This window comes from Zalophus californianus, chromosome 1, assembly GCF_009762305.2.
Source record: "Zalophus californianus isolate mZalCal1 chromosome 1, mZalCal1.pri.v2, whole genome shotgun sequence".
Lineage (NCBI taxonomy): Eukaryota > Metazoa > Chordata > Mammalia > Carnivora > Otariidae > Zalophus > Zalophus californianus.
In genome coordinates this window covers 98,179,722-98,199,532 of record NC_045595.1, presented here as the reverse complement: position 1 = coordinate 98,199,532, position 19,811 = coordinate 98,179,722, and the positions used below count along the sequence as shown (strand labels likewise).

General features: G+C 38.6%; 1 protein-coding gene and 1 pseudogene across 5 annotated transcripts in view; one reads left to right on the top strand and one right to left on the bottom strand.

Moving 5' to 3' along the window:
- PLS1 (plastin 1) overlaps positions 1-19,811 on the bottom strand; it is a 97,400-nt gene that overhangs the window by 54,477 nt on the left and 23,112 nt on the right. Inside the window, exon 1 of one of the 5 annotated variants that reach the window (XM_027584213.2) lies at positions 12,349-12,496. The exons of the other annotated variants lie outside the window; for them this stretch is intronic. The gene's annotated coding sequence lies outside the window, so the exon portion shown is untranslated. Of the gene's footprint in view, positions 1-12,348; positions 12,497-19,811 lie in introns of those variants that run through there. 5 annotated transcript variants of the gene reach the window in all.
- LOC113915987 lies at positions 8,403-8,731 on the top strand (annotated as a pseudogene).

The following is a 19,811-nucleotide window of genomic DNA, read 5'->3' as shown; positions in this document are numbered from 1 at the left end:
CAAATGAAGTAAATAGTTTATGACTACTCAGGATTCAACACTATGTTGAAATATAAAAGGTAATAGATTTTCTGTAATCAAAAAATTTAAATTCATTCATTCATTCAGCCAATATGTACTGAGGACCACCTATGCTTTTAGCCCAATGCTAAACACTTGAGAAGAGCATCAGGACATTTACTATCCGGTCTGGGCATTCCAAGAGCTTACAAACTAGTGGGCGGGGGGAGGGAAATGTGTGAGAAACACAAATAGAAAGTTAAATAACAACGTTAATATTATGTGTGTAATCAATAAAATTCAGGAAAAAATGTTAAAAGATGTTAAAATGATGTTGAGATCATTTTTTTTTAAAGATTTTATTTATCTGACAGAGAGAGACACAGCGAGAGAGGGAATACAAGCAGTGGGAGTGGGAGAGGGAGAAGCAGGCTTCTCGCCGAGCAGGGAGCCCGATGCAGGACTCAATCCCAGAACCCTGGGATCATGACCTGAGCCAAAGGCAGACGCTTAACAACTGAGCCACCCAGGCACCCCAAGATCATTTTTAAGATGTTATAAGAGGTGTCACAGGGTAGATGGTGCAGTCTGGACACAAAGAATTAAAAAGAGGAGAGAGAGGCTTCTATATACCCAAGTGATCCAGAAAGTGTTCCATGGAGGAGTGGGAACTGGAGAGAGACAGGTGATCTCATGTATAATGGGGTAAAATAGCTCATTAGTGACTAATTGTTTTACAATCCCTCACCATATACCCTCCACCATTCTACTACTAAGCCAGGTGGATTTGAAGGGGATTCAGGATCTTTTTTTTTTTTTTTAAGATTTTATTTTTAAGTAACCTCTACACCCAAGGTAGAGCTTGAACTCACATCCTGAGATCAAGGGTTGCATGCTCTACCAACTGAGCCAGCAAGGAACCCTCAGGATTCAGGATCTTAATGAAGGGACACCACATGGGCTACAGACCAACTGGGAATTCAGACACTTCTGCAGATATCAGCAGGGAGGGACACCCACGCCCGGGACTACACAGGAACCTAAGTCTCACCAGAAGCCAGTGTCAGAGAAACAACAGTCCTGAACTAAACTCTCTACCCTCAAACCTGTGCCACAACATGATGAAATTTCTGAAAGCTTAAATACCACCAGGAAGAAGACAACTGAATTCAGCCTTAAATGACTGTTTTACCCTGTATGACTAGAAAAGTCTTCCACTATATGGGTACTAATAATAGAAACTATGCTGTTGCAGAAAAATAAAGATATTTTTATATACACCTAAATTTTGAGGCCTGAGAGTTCATCCTTGCTACAGAGGTTTAAAAAATCAAACCTATTCAACAAAGCAGGAAAGAATATCTCATGGGAAAAAAAGTCTCTCCAAAAAATGGTGTTGGGAAAATTGGACAGCAACATGCAAAGAAAGAAACTGGACCACTTTCTTATACCATACACAAAAATAAACTCCAAATGGATTAAAGACCTAAACAGGAGGCCTAAAAGCATAAAAATCCTAAGTAGTAACTTCTCTGACATCAGCCATAGCAACATTTTTCTAGATAGGTCCTCTGAAGCAAGGGAAACAAAAACAAAAATAAACTACTGGGACTACATCAAAATAAAAATCTTCTGCACAGCGAAGGAAACAATCAACAAAACTAAAAGGCAACCTACTGAATGAGAGAAGATAACTGCAAATAACATATCCGATAAGAGGTTAGTAAGAACCGATAGAACTCAACAATCAAAAAAACAAATAATCCAATTTAAAAAATGGGCAGAAGACATGAACAGACATTTCTCCAAAGAAGGGAGAACCAGGTGGCCAACAGACATATGGGAAGATGCTCAACATCATTCATCAGCAGGAAAATGCAAATCAAAACTACCTCACACCTGTCACAATGGCTAAAGTCAAAACCACAAAGAAAAGCAAGTGTTAGCAGGGATGTGGAGAAAAAGGAATACTCGCACACTGTTGGTAGGAATGCAAACTGTGGGAAACAGTATGGAGAGTCCTCAAAAAGTTAAAAATAGAACTACCCTACAATCCAGTAATCAGCTACTGGGTATTTACCCCCAAAACACAAAAACACTAACTCAAAGGGACACATGCAGCCCTATGTTTATTGCAGCATTATTTACAATAGCCAAGATATGGAAGCAACCCCAAGTACCCACTGATACATGAATGCATAAAGGAGATGTGGTGTGTGTATGTGTGTGTGTAATGGAATATTCACCCATAAAAAAGAATAAAATGTTGCCATTTGCAACAACATGGATGAGCTAGAGAGTATAATGCTAAGCAAAACAAGTCAGAGAGAGGCACCTGGGTGGCTCAGTCAAGTGTCTGCCTTTGGCTTGGGTTATGATCCCAGGGTCCTGGGATCGAGCCCCACATCGGGCTCCCTGCTCAGCGGGAAGCCTGCTTCTCCCTCTCCCACTCCCCCCTGCTTGTGTTCCTTCTCTCACTGTCTGTCTCTCTGTCAAAAAATAAAATCTTAAAAAAAAAATAAAGTGTAGTTTCTTCAAGGCAACATTTAGCTGGGTCTTGTGTTGTCACCCAATCCGAACTATCTCTGCTTTTTAACTGGGGTGTTTAGACCATTAACTATTTATTTATTTATTTCCATTGACCTTTTAATGTGATCATTGATATGGTTAGGTTTAAGTCTCTCATTTTGCTCTTTGTCCCACCTGTTCTTTGTTTCCTTTCTTCCTCTTTTTTCTGCTTTTGGATTACTCAAATAATACTTATAATTCCATTTTTTCTCCTTTCTTGGCTCAACTCTGTTATCTGAGTGGTTGCTTTAGGGTTTGTACTCATCGCAGCTTATCTTCAAGTGGTATGACACCATTTCATGTAGAGTATAAGGATGCTACAGTGGTATACTTCCATTTCCCCCCCAGTCCTTTATGCTATTTTTGTCATACATTTTACAAGCCCCATACTACATTTTATTCTTTTTTTAAATAATTCTCTATCACACATACTTAAATAATAAGAAAAGATCTCTTACAGTTTACCTATACATACAGTACCATTTCTGGTGCTCTTCCTTTATATAGATCTGTATTTCCATAAGCTATTATTTTCTTTCTGCCTGAAGGTCTTCCTATAACATTTCTTATAATGGGGCTCTGCTGAGGATGAATTTTTCCACTTGTTACATGTCTGAAAGGTCTTTATTTCATCTTTATTTTTGAAAGATATTTTTGTTGGGCGTAGAATTCCAGGTTGACAGTTTTCCTTTCAGTATTTTAATGATGTTCCTCTCTTATGCACATTTCCAACAAGAAATTTACATTATCTTTATCTTTCTTCCTCTGTAATTATGTAAATGGTCTCTCTCTTGGTTTAAGATTTTATCCTTAAAGATAAGATCCTTTATTCTGGCTTTAAGCAATTTAATTACAGTGTGACTTGATGCAGTTTTCTTCATGGATCTTTTGCTTTAGTTAATTGAGTTTGTTGTATCTGTAGGCTTATAATTTCATCAAATTTGGGAAATTTTTTAAAGATTTTTATTTATTCATTTGAGAGAGAGAGAGAGCACAAGCAGGGGGAGCAGCAGAGGGAGAGGGAGAAGCAGGCTCCCCACGGAGTAAGGAGCCCAACTCCAGGCTTGATCCCAGGACCCTGAGATCATGACCCAAGCTGAAGGCAGTTGCCCAACCTATTGAGCCACCCAGGCAACCCAAATTTGGAAAAATTTTAACCATGATTCTTCAAATATTTTTTTTCTGTTCCCCCTCCTCCTTAGGGACTCTAAGTGCATGGATATTAGGTCACTTGAAGTCCCACAGTGATCCCACAGATCACTGATGTTTTTAATTTTTTGTAATTTCTTTTCTCTTTTTCATTTTGGATAGTTTCTATTGCTATGTTTTCAAGATCACTATTCTTTTCTTCTACAATGTCTAAGCTGCCCTTAAGACCATCCAGTGTATTGTTTATCTGGCATGTTATAGTTTTTATCTCTAGAAGTTCAGTACAAGTCTTTTAAAGTATTTCCAATGTCTCCACTTAACTCTTTCAAGCATTTGGAATATAGTTGTAATGATTGTTTCGGTGTCATTATCTGATTATTCTAGTATCTGTGTCAGGTCTGGGTCATTTTTGGTTGACAGACTTTCCCCTATCATTATGGGTCATATTTTCTTGCTTTGCTCATGTATTTCATGCTCAGTATAAAAATCTAAAACAACTGCAGTACTTGGGAGGACTGGACTATTTTACCTTACAAATACTCATGTATACTTATATACCTAGATACATGTATGATTTTTTAAATGGGGTTATGCCATAGATTTTAAACATTATTTTAATAGCTACATATAATGGGAAAGGCAAATGAAAACAATGACCCAACATCTTAAACCACAGTGCTCTCCAGAGTGGTGTATATCTGAAAGAGGTGAAGATATGCATACTCTATGATACACAATTCTACTTCTAGAAATTTATTCCAGAGAAACTCTTATACAAATATACCAAAATAAAGGTAAAAGCACACCATTGTTAATAGTATCAAGAAATTTGGGGTGCCAGGGAGGCTTAGCCAGTTAAGTGTCTGCCTTTGGCTCAGGTCATGATCCCAGGATCCTGGGATCAAGCCCCACATCAGGCTCCCTGCTAAGGGGGGAGCCTGCTTCTCCCTCTCCCCCAACTCGTGCTCTCTCTTGCTATCTCTCTCTCAAATAAATACAGTCTTTTTAAAAATAGTATCAAAAAATTGGAAACCACCTGAATTCCTCCATCAGGTGACTAGATAATTACAGAATATTCACTTAGTGAAATACTATACAACAGTTAAAATGAAGTTGATATTGGTTTTAACATGAGGAATATATGTTAAATGAGGAAAAGTATACAGCAGATATCATTTGTGAAAATTTTTAAAGCATTTAAAATAGTACTTTATATTATTAATGGAAAAATATAGAAAGATGGGTGGGAAAAATAATTAACATGCCAACTTCAGGACTGTTAGCAAGGTAAAGGATTAAAATGGGGAAGAGCCTTCAGTCATCTCTCTAATGTTTTACTCCTTACAGAAAACAAAGAGCTGATGCATAAAATAAATGGCAAATTGCTGATATTTCTTAAATCTGGGTAGAGAAAATGTGTGTATATTGTATTATTCTCACTATTCTTTTGCATGTTTTTTTATAACTAAAAATATGAAAGTAAACAGAGAATATTACATGGATATTAGGTCCCTTGAAGAATATTACATTAGGGCATATCCTATAACTGTATATAGCAGTCCTTCTCTCCATCATGCATTTTACTTAATCATCCTCTTCGACTGGTTTTAGAAAATACAGCAGAAAATCTGTTTTTAAAGAAAATTATGTAGCAACTCCCCTAAGTTAACATTTCACTTTGTGAATATATAGAAAAAGCTGAAGTGTGTCAGGCTTTGTTCTTTGACTTAATAAAGAGCACCTAGAATGAAAGGCTAAATGATGAATGGGGTCTAAAATAGACCAGTCCAGACAGAGGTATACATAAACCTAGAATAGTATAATTTTTTAAGTTCATAATACTAACTATATGAAGAGAATCTACTATGTGCCAGGCACTTTATATAAATTATCTCTTTTTTTTATTTTTAACTAATCTCTATACCCAATGTGGGGCTCAAACTCACAACCCTGAGATCAAGAGTCACACACTCCACTGACTGAGCCAGCCAGGCACCCCAAATTATTTCTAATTAAGACAAGCCCCAAAAGTAGAAGTATATCTATTTTTACGGATAAAGACACTCAAGCTCGATAAGATTAAGTAACTCGCCCAATACCACTCAGCTAGGAAGCAGTAGAGTCATACAATTCAAACAAGAGTGTTAAGGTCCACGTTTCCACTACTCCAAATAAGGCTGGGCCCAGGAAAGTACCGGGATCTGTGACAAGGCAATTTAATCATTCTGCTTACAGAGTTAGACTGACACTTACCCAACATTTGCAATCTTTGAAAATCTTACTTTAATTTCAGTATCTTAAAATAACATTATTTTATTTGTGTGTCTTCATGGGAGTCTGTTTATTCAGTTAACGTAAGCATCTCAGGGCAAACACACTAGACATTTCCTTCTTAGCTAATAATAATGGCCTAAATTTTGTGAAAGCAAAAATAAATTTGAAACTGATTCTTCATAGTGGGCTAAAACCAAAGACCAAGGAAAACTACCATGACATTGTACGGAATAGGTGTCATTATCAAGATAAAGAAGTCTCACATTTAAGTGCTAATTTATTTATTTATTTATTTAGATTTTTTGAGAGAGAGTAGGGCAGGCAGAGAGAATCTCAAGCAGACTCCCCACTGAGTGGGGAGCCTGACATGGGGCTCCATCTCACAACCCTGAGATCATGACCTGAGCCCAAACCTAGAGTCATATACTTAACTGACTGCACCACCCGCATACCCCTGTGCTTTCTAATTTATAAAGCACTTTCACATATCTTATCACATTTGACCCATATTAATCCATTAAGTTGTACTGAAAATAATTTTATAATAATAATTATAATAATATAATAATTTTCTATGTAATAGTATTTTCTGTTTCCCTATATTATTTTACTCCCATTTTACAAATAAGGAAACAGACTCCAAGAAATCAACCTACATAGCCTAGGTCACCTGATGCTGAGTGTCAAAGCTAGTACTGCTTTCAGTGTGCTTGAGTCCCAGTTCAATAAACCTCACTGACTCTTGAACGTCCAAGAGCAATGAAGACATGAAATAGGATGTCAGGGCAACCAAGGAATCAACTTTCCACACGATATTCAAGGAAGAGATCTGAGCCTCTTTTATATAGACATTGAAATTAGAAGACTTAGTGTAGAGGTTTACAAAACAGTTCTATATGTGGTTCTTTTTACTTTTTTTTAATTCTAATTTAACCCCAAAGTCTCCCTTTTTTCTAATAAGTAAATATTTACTTATTACATTCAATAAGAATTATCACTCATAAGTAAGATAATGCCATGAGTACATAATTAGTAGGAAATACAGCATGGCATTTGCAAGGTTATGGTATTAAGCATTGCTAAAAATACTGATTGCATAGTAAGGTCACAAAATGCTATGGAGAACTGAAAACATACAAAAGTGATGAAAATCAGGTTAGAAAGTAAACATAAATTAAGATGAATAGTTTGTATTTGAAATGCCCAGGTGTTCCCTGTGGCACTGATTCTTTTTTTTTTTTTTAAGATTTTATTTATTTTTTGACAGAGAGAGAGAACACAGCAGGGGGAGTGGGAGAGGGAGAAGCAAGCTGCCCGCTTAGCAGAGAGCCCGATGTGGGGCTCAATCCCAGGACCCTGGGATCAATGACCCAAGCCGAAGGCAGAGGCTTAACCGACTGAGCCACCCAGGCACCCCCCTGTGGCACCGATTCTTAAAGGTCTTTTGATATTTAGCCTTTTTTGATCAAAAGCTATGGGCACTGCACCCAGAAAAATGCACACAGATCTGAACTTCATATATATTTTCAGAAAGTCTGTAGATGTACATCTCATCCTCAAGCCCATTCATGCACCTCCAAGAGGCCTACAGGCTCCAGGTTAAGAACTCCAACCCTAGATTTTCCCAAAAAGTTCCCTTAGGAAGAAAACATTTTAGAATAATTTCTTAGATAATATGTTCTCCACAGCTTCAACATTTTCAGTGAAAAACAAGAAGTGAATCATCAAGGCTTGCTGGTATAAAATTGAACAATAAATAACTGTGCCTCATGAAAGGCAAACATGCACACATATAACCATGATTCACGTCTACTGATAAAAGTGTACAGACAGCTATATGGGAGGAAAAAAGAGGAAGCAAATATGGGTCTAACAAAGATTTTCCTGAGGAGATAATGTTTAAGCTGAGTGGGCCTTGAAGAGTAAGGAGACTTTTAAAGTTGTGTTTGGGAACCACATATATCTCTAAAATCTTGACTTAAAAAGCATATCCTAATATGTCATTCGTATTTCTGAAAATTATTCCTTATACAACTTCCAAGCAGTGAGTGTTATTTATGAGAATGAGTTGACAGGCATGTACAAATAAATAAATAGGATAAAAATCCCAGATTAAAAAAAAACCTTAAAAGTCATCCAGTCCTCTCTAGCTGCCAACTTGCGTCCCTGCGTGTGTGCACCTAATCTCGGCTGGTCGCCCGAGACCCCCTGAGCACCAACGCTATTCCCCCGTGCGGTCCCATTTCCGCTCCAACAAGATGAAAGAAACTATCATGAACCAGGAGAAACTGCCAAACTGCAAGCACAAGTGCGCACTGGTGGGAAAGGAACTGCTCGCCGAAGAAGAAGGTGGTTCATAGAACAGCTAGAGCAGATGATAAAAACTTCAGTTCTCCTTAAAGAAGTTGGGGTAAACAATATCTCTGGTATTGAAGAAGTGAATATGTTCACAAACCAAGGAACAGTGATGCGCTCTAACAACCCCAAAGTTCAGGCGTCGCTGGCAGCGAACACTTTCACCATTCCAGGCCATGCTGAGACAAAGCAGCTGACAGAAATGCTACCCAGGATCTTAAACCAACTCGGTGCAGACAGTCTGACTAGTTGAAGATGACGAGCTGAAGCTCTGCCCAAACAATCTGTGGATGGAAAAGCACCACTTGCTACCGGAGAGAATGATGATGAAGTTCCAGATCTTGTGGAGAATTTTGATGAAGCGTCCAAGAATGAAGCAAATTGAATTGAGTCAAGTTCTGAAGAAGATAAAACTTGAAGAAGTTACTGGGAGCTACTACTTTATATTATGACTGCTTTTTAAAATTTTCTTCATGGATCTGATAAAATCTAGATCTCTAATATTTTTAAGCTCCAGCCCCTTGGACACTGCAGCTCTTTTCAGTTTTTGCTTACACACAATTCATTCTTTGCAGCTAATTAAGCTGAAGAAGACTGGGAATAAAGTTTGAAACAAGATTAATTAAAAAAAAAAAAAGTCATCCAGTCCTGGGGCACCTGGGTGGCTCAGTCAGTTAGGTATCTGACTCCAGCTCAGGTCACGATCTTGGGGTTCTAGGATCGGGCCCCACATCGGGCTCCCCACTCAGCAGAGAGTCGGCTTGTCCCTCTCCCTTTGCCCCTCCCCCTGCTCGTGCTCACTCTCTAATAAATAAAATCCTTTAAAAAATAAAAAAAGTCATCCAGTCCAACCCCCTCTATAGATGAAAAGACTGAGGCCACACCATACTCCTCAAAAGATACCAAGGACAAAGGTCTCCACCAGAGGGTAGGAAGTGAACACTAGGAAGCAGTATTAAGGAACAAAATTAGATTTACAAATATTTAACATACTTATTTTCACTAGCATCCTAACTTGGTCTTTACAATAGAGGATCCCATGTCACAAACAGTTCAAGAGACACCCCAAGAGAGGAGTGGATATTCCACAAAGCAGAAGCTGGACAGTGGGCCATCACTCCTTTGACCACTTCCAGTATTTCTGACATCCTGAACTTTATGTATGCCTGAGTGGCATAACTTAGCTGACAGCAAGCCTATCTTCACTAAATGGGCAAGTAGCTTTAAATGATGCTTACACAGAAACTGGGTACTGAAAATACACTAATCAGACAAGCCTACGAAAATGGAGGAGCAGATACCTCTACTCCTAAGGAGTCTCCACCAGCTACATTAGAAAATAAAACAGAGAGATGAACCATGAGAGACGATGGACTCTGAGAAACAAACTGAGGGTTCTAGAGGGGAGGGGAGTGGGGGGATGGGTTAGCCTGGTGATGGGTATTAAAGAGGGCACATTCTGCGTGGAGCACTGGTTGTCATGCACAAACAATGAATCATGGAACACTACATCAAAAACTAATGATGTAAGGTATGGTGATTAACATAACATAATAAAAAAAAAGGCTATAAAAAAAAAACAGAGGCGAATGTGACAAGTTGGACAAATGATCCAAAATTATCAAGACTACATAAAATACAGTTTTACACCATCACTGACAATAAACAGTACCCTCTGTGTAAATTGTACCATGAGCTATTAGTTATTACAAATATTATTCCTTGGAAGTAGTGTATACAGAAAACGTTTTTATTGATGAGAGCAGAACAATGAAAAAAACCTGGAGGTCACTGTTCCAAGGACAAAGAGCTCAATGTCCAGCCTCTACTGGAATAGGTAAAGGTAGAGTTCTTCCCACCCTTTGCTACTTCTGGTTCATGACAGCATCTCTTCTATCCTGTAAGACTGAAAACTGGGTTGGAAATATTTGAAAGGAAAGAAACAGAAGGAATCTTTCTAAAAGGCTCAATTCTAATAAAAGGGTATAGTCAGAAAAGGCCAGTAAATGTTTATAATTCTTAAGCAATTCAGGCCCAGACACAACGAGTGTTAGAGATTAAAATCAGCCCGTAGAAAAAAACAGGCAGCAAAGCACTCAGTGGACTATATTCAGGAGTTCAGGATGCATGCTTGCAGTGCATACCTAACCCCAAGTGCTACTCCACTCTCCACAGGCTCCTGCTCCTAGGATCCTTAGCAATTGGGCCTTTTAAAGCACTGAATGCAAGTCAGTGTGAACTTGGACTTTTTCAATGGCTAGATAAGGCCACACCATACTAACATCTGTAGCTATGCAAAGTAACATAATAAGGGTAACCAAATATCATGCTTTGGGTGGTAAGCTGATCTAAACTAAGGATCATAAAGGAATGGTATCCCCCTCCTCTACAAGAACACAATTGAGCATTTGGCTGCTTCATTATGAAAGGACTAGCACAAGGGCAGAGCCTTTGTTAGACTCCGGGCATAATACAGGAAAGGGAATTCTGGCTCCTTATTAGAAAGCCATGAAGGGCTTAAGAACTATGTGAAATTTGTCCACGGCACTCACTTTCCAGAGTTCATTGGTCATGATGTGTTTGTTTCTCTCAGAAGAGCCACAGATGCATACAAATAAATTTAAATGGTTGACTGCTTCACAAAGCTGAGCAGATTGTCTTAAATTACTATGGAGGTTTGAGAGCTCAGGTCACTGAGCAAAGGAAACATACTTAACTTTTCAGAAGCTGGTCCCTTTTAAGAAAACTCCAGAGTCTTTAATTCTTTGGCACTAAGAGCTGTGCAAACTGCCAGCAGTATCAGTATCCAACTTTCCCCGACATGCATCATTCAAGACCTTCTCAGCTTTACATGGGCTGGGAACTGCTCATTTTCTGTTTTACTAAGAAAAGAGCTCAAGGGAGGCTGCCACAGTTTCCAGGACTGTGTAGGGGAAATATCTATGGTTCTCCAGTCAATTTCAGAAACCATTAAGAATGTTCACAGTGAAACACAACATGCTTATCTGTATACTATATAAGGAAATTTCCTGAAAGCCCTCCGCTTCTTCCCAAATTCAGTGCAGTGCTGGGGTCGGGGGCGGGGGGAGAAAGTTTTTAAACAAGAGCACTATCTCCAAGTACATTCTGGTACTTAAAAATGTAGAAGAGCAAAAATAATGATAAAGAATTTATTTCAATTAAGATATTTTCTTCAGACTCCAGATGGTTGGATATTTTCTTAACAGGTCCCAATACTGGCAACATCTTCTATTACCATTTGTTTTACATAGCTGTGAAATTCCTTTAGAAAAAAGAAAAGTCTTGCTTAGCCATGATCAAACCATAGACTGGAAGAGCTGTTTCATTAGACTAAAAGAATCAAGCTTCAAAGCAATTATACATACCCATTCTAGAGGACACAGAGTGTATGTTGTCACATTAGCATGTTCCTAAGAATTTATATACATTTCTAAAGGAAAAATTAAAGTCAAATAAAAAATTATGAATTGAATTTTTTAATCCAACCCTGAGTAAACCAAAACAGCCCGCTTTTTTACCTAGCTAGTATTGCTTAAGGAAGAAATAGTTTTCAAAACAGAAAAATTGGGGCACCTGGGTGGCTCATTCGGTTAAGTGTCTGCCTTCGGCTCAGGTCATGATCCCAGGGTCCTGGGATCAAGACTCACACTGGGTTCCTTGCTCAGCAGGGAGTTTGCTTCTCCCTCTCTCTCTGCCACTCCCCCTACTTGTGCTCTCCCCTTCTCTCTCTGACAAATAAATTTTTTAAAATAAAAAAAAAAAACAGAAAAATTAAAAGAGAATTAAGAACTATGTGACCCTCACACCATGGTTATTATTTGCATTGATTAAGCAAAGCCACCTAGAATCCCAAAGCAAGAATGCACTAAAACAAAACAAAACATGAGGGGGTTTATCTCAATTTAACAAAAATATGAAAAAAGCAGTTCTAGAAACTGAGGCCTGATTATTGCTATTAACATAAGGGGAAATTTTGCATACCTGTTTCTGTTGGTCTTATCACCTGAGATTGGGAGGTCCAAGAAACAACTCAGAAGATTTAAAATTCAGTGTAAGATGTGTCTATCCTCAGGTGATCCTCCGCCAAAGTCGGTGTTTGACCAAAGAAAGTAAGCAAGGCCAAACTGAAGTATTCTGCCTACTAAGATTTTAATCTCAAAAGAGTTTGGCCTCAAGTAGAAAGGCCAATTTGCAACATGGGTGTGGTTTGGAACTATAAAAAAATCAAGAGGCAAAAATGTAGATGATATCACCATTTGTTTGATTATGACTGTGGCTTAAATTATACCTGGAGTTTCACTTTAGTGTTTAGATTCCACGCAGGCAGGTCTTCCTATGGAATGTGACTGTCCTATGAAGTCTTATGTTATTTTTATACATATTCCTTTGCCACTTTAAATTTTGAAATGGCAACTTTGTTTTCACCATATGAACAATCATTAAACAATTAATTATACATTGAGATTCCTGGAAATCACTAGGAAATTGTGCTGAACTTAAAAACAAAATAAAAAATTAAAAAAATAAAAAAAAAACAAACCCTACATCCTACTGAATTTTGTTTTTTTTACAGTCACTTAATTTTAAGGAAATGTATAAAATTACCTTTGAATAGTAACTGGAAACATTATATAGAATCATATAGTGTTAAAGCTAGAATGTGCCTCAAAGGTGATAGTCCAATTCTACTTTTTAAGTGTGGCAGGAAAAGGTTCACTTATAAAATCCATAATCCATTTTCACTGAATGGTTAATTCTCTGAAGAGGAAGTATGAAACACTTTTTATGATGCCTCCATAAAAGTAAAGAATGGCTGTTATAAAACTGCTTCACAAAGTGAAAGAAAAAGTAAAGGGTTTGTATGGTACCAACCAGTTAAAAAAAAAAAAAGTACATAACGTATGATTACATTTATATCAAATTCTAGAAAATGCAAACTCATCTACGGAGACAGAAATCAGATGAATGGTTGCCTAGAATAGGGATGGAAGGAGGGACAGACTGCAAAGGGACATGAAGAAACTCTGGGGGGTAATGAAAATATTCTGTATCTTGATTGTGGTGATGATTTTGTGAGTGTGTACATCTAATCAAAACATACCAAACTGTCTGCTCTAAATGGTCAAGGTTTATTATTCTACCGCAATGATTGTTAAAAATACACTGATGGTGATTAACATAATAAAATAAAATTTAAAAAAATACACTGACATATATTTAAAAGGTACCTGTATTGAAGAAACTTATTCTTGCTCTACATGGCCACAGTATGGCAAAACTAGGATCATTAGGCCAAAATGCCAGAAAATTTCTGCATCGATAATAAAGAAATATATACTGTCCCAATGGTCCAGAGTCAACCTGGGCTCCCTTGGGAATACTAAAGTTCTCTCCACTGGGCATGCTCCAATATAAGCTCAAAGTACATTTTGGGGGTGCAACGTTGTCTTTAGGGATTCCTACACAGAAAGTTGCCTGAGGTGACCACTAATGATTCTTGCATCAAAAAATTACATTATTTCAGGGCAGACCATTTACAGATGTTTGTGACCCTGCTGTGTGGAATCCTGCTAACTTCTTGACTAAAACAGGGATTTGCTGTGTCTGATTTCCCCCAAGGACTTCACAGGAAAAGTCAATTATCTGCCCAATGCATCCTATGGGGAGAAGGGTAGGGGAGTATGTAAGAAATATTTTACGAGGGACGCCCGGGTGGCTCAGACGGTTAAGCGTCCGCCTTCGGCTCAGGTCATGATCCCAGGGTTCCGGCATCGAGTCCTGCATTGGGCTCCCTGCTAGGCGGGGAACCTGCTTCTCTCTCTCTCTCTCTCTGCCTCTGCCCCTCTTTCTCTCTCTCTCTTTGACTCTCATGAATAAATAAAACATTTAAAAAAAATTTTATGATACAAATAAAACTGGTTTTCAACTTTTTCTACAGGTTTTTAATAAAACTTCAGGTTGACTAAGTAATTTCCAGGTCTATTTGCTTTCTGAATTTTGAAGTTTAATTGGTGTTTTTTCCTTTTCATTTTCCCCATCGTTGCTGGTTTTTACCATCAGAAATTCCTTTCCCACTTTTTTTAAAATTTAATTTCAACCATAAGAGACGATGGACTCTGAGAAACAAACTGAGGGTTCTAGAGGGGAGGAGGGTGGGGGGATGGGTTAGCCTGGTGATGAGTATTAAAGAGGGCACGTTCTGCGTGGAGCACTGGGTGTTATGCACAAACAATGAATCATGGAACACTATACCAAAACAAATGATGTAATATATGGTGATTAACATAATAAAAAATTTTTTAAAATTTTAATTTCAAGTTAGTTAACATACACTGCAGCACTGGTTTCAGGAGGAAAATCCAGTGACCCATCACCCACATACAACACCCCGTGTTCATCCCAACAAGTGCCCTCCTTAATACCCAGCACCCTTTTAGCCCATCCCCCACCTACCTCCCCTCCAGCAACTCTGTTTGTTCTCTATAGTTAAGAGTCTCTTATGGTTTGCCTCCCTCTCTGTTATCTTACTTTTTTTTTCCTTCCCTTCCCCTATGTTCATCTGTTTTGTTTCTTAAATTCCACATGAGTGAAATCATGATATTTGTCTTTCTCTGACTTATTTCACTTGGCATAATACCCTCTACTTTGTGGCAAATGGCAAGATTTCATTCTTTTTGATCACTGAGTAATATTCCATTGTGTGTGTGTACATGTATGTATGTATATATAAATGCACGCCACATCTTCTTTCTCCATTCATTGGTCGATGGGCATTTGGACTCTTTCCATAATGTGGCTATTGCTGATAGTGCTGCTATAAACATCAGGGTCCATGTGCCCCTTCAAATCAGCATTTTTTATCCTTTGGATAATTATCTAGTAGTGCAATTGCTGGGTCATAGGGTAGCTCTATTTTTAACTTTTTGAGGAACCTCCATACTGTTTTCCAGAGTGGCTGCACCAGCTTGCATTCCCACCAAGAGTGTAGGAGGGTTCCCCTTTCTCTGCATCCTTGCCAACATCTGTTGTTTCCTGTGTGGTTAATTTTAGCCATTCTGACTGGTGTGAGGTGATATCTCATCATAGTTTTGATTTATATTTCCCTGATGAGTGATGTTGAGCATCTTTTCATGTGTCTGTTAGCCATCTGGATGTCTTTGGAAAAATGTCTATTCATGTCTTCTACACATTTTTAGCTAGATTATTTGTTTTTTCTTTTCGGTGTTGAGTTTGATAAGTTCTTTGTAGATTTTGGATACTAGCCCTTTAACCGATATGTCATTTGCAAATATGTTCTCCCATTCTGTCAGTTTTAGTTTTGTTTCCTTCACTGTGCAGCAGCTTTTTACCTTGATGAAGTCCTAAAAGTTCATTTTTGCTTTTTGTTTCCCTTGAGACATATCTAGTAAGAAGTTGCTGCAGTCGGGGCCAAAGAGGTCGCTGCCTGTGTTCTCCTCTAGGATTTTGATGGATTCCTGTCTTACATTTAGGTCTTTCTTTCAACCATTCTGATTTTATTTTTGTGGATGGTGTAAGAAAGTGGTCCAGTTTCATTCTTCTGCATGCAGCTGTCCCATTTTTGCAACACCATTTGTTGAAGAGACTGTCTTTTTTCTCCTTTCTTGCTTTGTCAGAGATTAGCTGACCATACAGTTGAGAGTCCATTTCTAGGTTCTCTAGTCTGTTCCATTGATCTATGTGTCTGTTTTTGTGCCAGTACCATACTGTCTTGATGATTACAGCTTTGTAATACAGCTTGAAGTCTGGAATCGTGATACCTCCCACTTTGCTTTTCTTTTTCAATATTACTTTCACTATTTGGGGTCTTTTCTGGTTCCATATAAATTTTAGAATCATTTGGTCTAGTTCTATGAAAAAATGCTGGTGGTATTTTGATAGGGATTGCCCAATGCATCCTTTTTAAAAAATGGATCCTGTGTGTCTATTTTCTGATTTTTGAAAAGTAACATGCAAAGTGGAAAATATTTCGAAAATAAGAAAATTTAAATCGCTCTCAAGTACACCATTCAGAAACAACCAGAGAGCCAATGTTATGAATTTCTAGTCTCTCTTCTACACACATGCATGAATATATTTTTTTCACAAAGATCTTTCAATATATAGTTTTACTTAGTATTGCAAGAAATTTCCCCTATCATTAAGCATCTTTTGAAAACGTGCCTTTAATGCTTCATTAACAGTCCACATTATGACCACAGCATGATTTATTTAAGCATCCATATTGGTAACTAAGGTGGTTTCCAATGTTTTAGTTTTAGAAATAATGCTTCCACATCCTTGAACACAGAAAATGGACAGGGGCACCTGGGTGGCTCAGTCGTTAAGCGTCTGCCTTCGGCTCAGGTCGTGATCCCAGGGTCCTGGGATCGAGTCCCGCGTCGGGCTCCCTGCTCAGCGGGGAGCCTGCTTCTCCCTCTCCCTCTGCTTGTGTTCCCTCTCTCGCTATGTTTCTCTCTGTCAAATAAATAAATAAAATCTTTAAAAAAAAAAAGAAAATGGACAATGGATAGCCCTGAATTCAGCTTCTCTAAAATTTTATCCACTCCATTTTGCTTATTTTTTTTTTTTAAAGATTTTATTTATTTGACAGAGAGAGAGTTAGCAAGAGCAGGAACACAAGCAGGAGTGTGGGAGTGGGAGAAGCAGGCCTCCCGCCAAGCAGGGAGCCCGACGTGGGGCTCGATCCCAGGACCCTGGGATCATGACCTGAGCCAAAGGCAGACACTTAACCACTGAGCCACCCAGGAGCCCCATATCCACTCCATTTTGTTACAAGCAATTTCACTTTCCACTCTTCTGGGAAGTGCTGTGGTAGACAATTAAAATGTGCAGTATGGTGGCTGCCACCTTTGCTGACAAGAGTTTTTTCTTGAGTACCTACTATGAACCTCAACCAAAATTCCAGAGAAAATATACTAACTTGATCTCAATAAAAACTATGCAGAAAGTGATGCAGTGCCAAGGCACCGCTCAGGGCCAAGTGCATGGTGCAATTTTAACAACTTGTGAATATTGGAGGCAAAAGTATTGTTTGAACCAGGGCACCTGGGTGGCTTAGTCGGTTAAGTGGCTGTCTTCGGCTCAGGTCATGATCCCAGGGTCCTGAGATCAAGTCCTGCATGGGGCTCCTTGCTCAATGGGGAGTCTGCTTCTCCCTCTCCCTCTGGCCCCTCCCCTCCGTTTGTGTGCTCTCTCGTGAGCTCTCTTAAATAAATACAATTTTTAACAAAGTATTGTCTGAACCAATACAGTATCAGTAAATATTGGAAAATAATAATCTAACTCAAAGTTGCATATGTAACTGAAAACTATTTGATAAACCAAGAACATTTAGAAAAGAACTTATTGTTTTGCATTTAGATGCACCTTCTGGGCAGGAGCCACTTTTTTTTTACATCTCTGCAAACCCACATATTCTTACTTGGAGATTTGTTTATAGGAACTTTTTTCACAATATAAGAATGTTTTCCCGTATCTTAAAAATAGTTCATTTCTCAAACTTCTCAAATTTAAGGGTAGCAATTACCCTTGAGAGTAGTGACAACTGGAAGGAAACAGGAAGGTTTTGGGGATGCTGGTAATAATTCTGGTTTCTTGATACCGGTGCCAATTTCATGAGAGTATCATTTTGTTAAAATTCATCAAGTTATACACTCATGATTTGTACAGTTGTCTGCATGTGTACTGCATGTCAATTAAAGATTCAGAAATGGACAAAAAACAAAAAGTCTACTCCCTTGCTCCCACCATTCTTTGCTAGGTAATCTGACAGAATATGAATTTATATATTTAGTAAAAGATGAATTGGAAATTTTACCTCTAACAATCCCAGTTCTAGTCCTTAAATTAGACATTCTTAGCAATGTCCTTTTGTTAACAACATAAAATAATAAATACACGTATCTTGGCAGAATTTTGGTGTATCGACAATATAACCACAGTCGTTTAAGTTTAGAACTTCAAATCAATTCAATAAGTAGTTCTGAGTCCCTTCTATGTCCAAGATGCTGCAAGGGCATCTTTAATGCTGTGCAGATTTATGGAGGAAGACATCAGAGAGAATTTAAAATGGCCTTTGAAACAGTGGCAGATAATAGAGATTCTTTTTATCCTTTTAAGTCACCTACTGGGAAAAATGAGTTGATGCCACACTTTCAGCACCGTGGAAAATGTCTCCTAGAATTGGAAGGTTTCAAAACTTGTCATTCGCATGTACTATTACAGATAAATGGAAAGACAGAAGGGCAGAGCAGGCAGCTGAGAGGGCATGAACAAAGGAGTGGAAGCATGAGAGCATCTGGCCTGCAGTGAGAAACTAAAAGCAAATAACCTGGTTGAATGAGTGGCCCTACTTCACGTCATAATTTTCTTCCAAATCTAAATTACCAGAGAAGCAGGCACAATGTGAATTACTTTCCTGTGCGACACACAGAGGTAAGTGCTACTGTAGCTCTCCTTGCCTGTACATAAGTCCTGGAATATCCTTTCCAAAACTACTTGTTTTGGAATCTGGCCCTGAGATGATTTCAATTCAGAAAAAATATCCGGTTAAATAACATTTTCTCATACACGTCAACATTAATGCCTGGAACCCTGCTGGCAGTGATGACCACTGCTGGCTTATCTGTCAACAAAGGCAGACAATGTTTCAGTCAGTGGCAGGCGGAATAATCCCCGCCCCGCAGATGCCCATGCCCTAAGCCCCAGAACCTGGGAATACGTTACCCTTACATGGCAAAAGGGACTTTGCCGATGTGACTAAGGGTATGGGCCTTGGGATGGGGCAAATTATTCTGGATGATCTAGAGAGACCCAATCTAATCCCATGAATTCCTTAAGAGCAAGGACCTTCCCCTGCAGAGTAAGAAAGATGGAGGAGGAGGAGAGATTCAAAGTGTGAGAAGGGCTGGACTCTGCTGCTGATTTTCAAGATGGAGGAAAGGGGCCATGAGAAGTTCAGAATGGCCTTCAGTTTATATCCAGTAAGAAAATGAGGACCTCTGGTCTACCATCTCAAGAAACTGAATTCTGCCAACAACCTGAATGAGGCATGGAAGAGATCCTCCCCTGAGGACCTTCAGAGGAACAGCCATGCCAACACCTTTAGCCCAGTGATAAGATCCATGTCAGACTTCTGACCTACAGAACTGTAAAGTAATAAATGTGTTATAGAAGTCACTAAATTTTGTTAGGGAAGCAACAGAAAACTAATACAGGCTCACACAGTTTTATTCAGAACAGGATGTTCTTACCACCTTGGCTGTGAATGGCCCACAAGAGAAAACAGCTATCATTTAGGAGAAGCAGAGTGAAAAGAATAGTGTGTTTGTAAGGAAGGGCCAGTGCTGGCTTTGACTCTCCTTAAATAAATTTTCCCTTCAACAGGATATGCACATATATTGGAAGTTAGTCAAATATTCAGG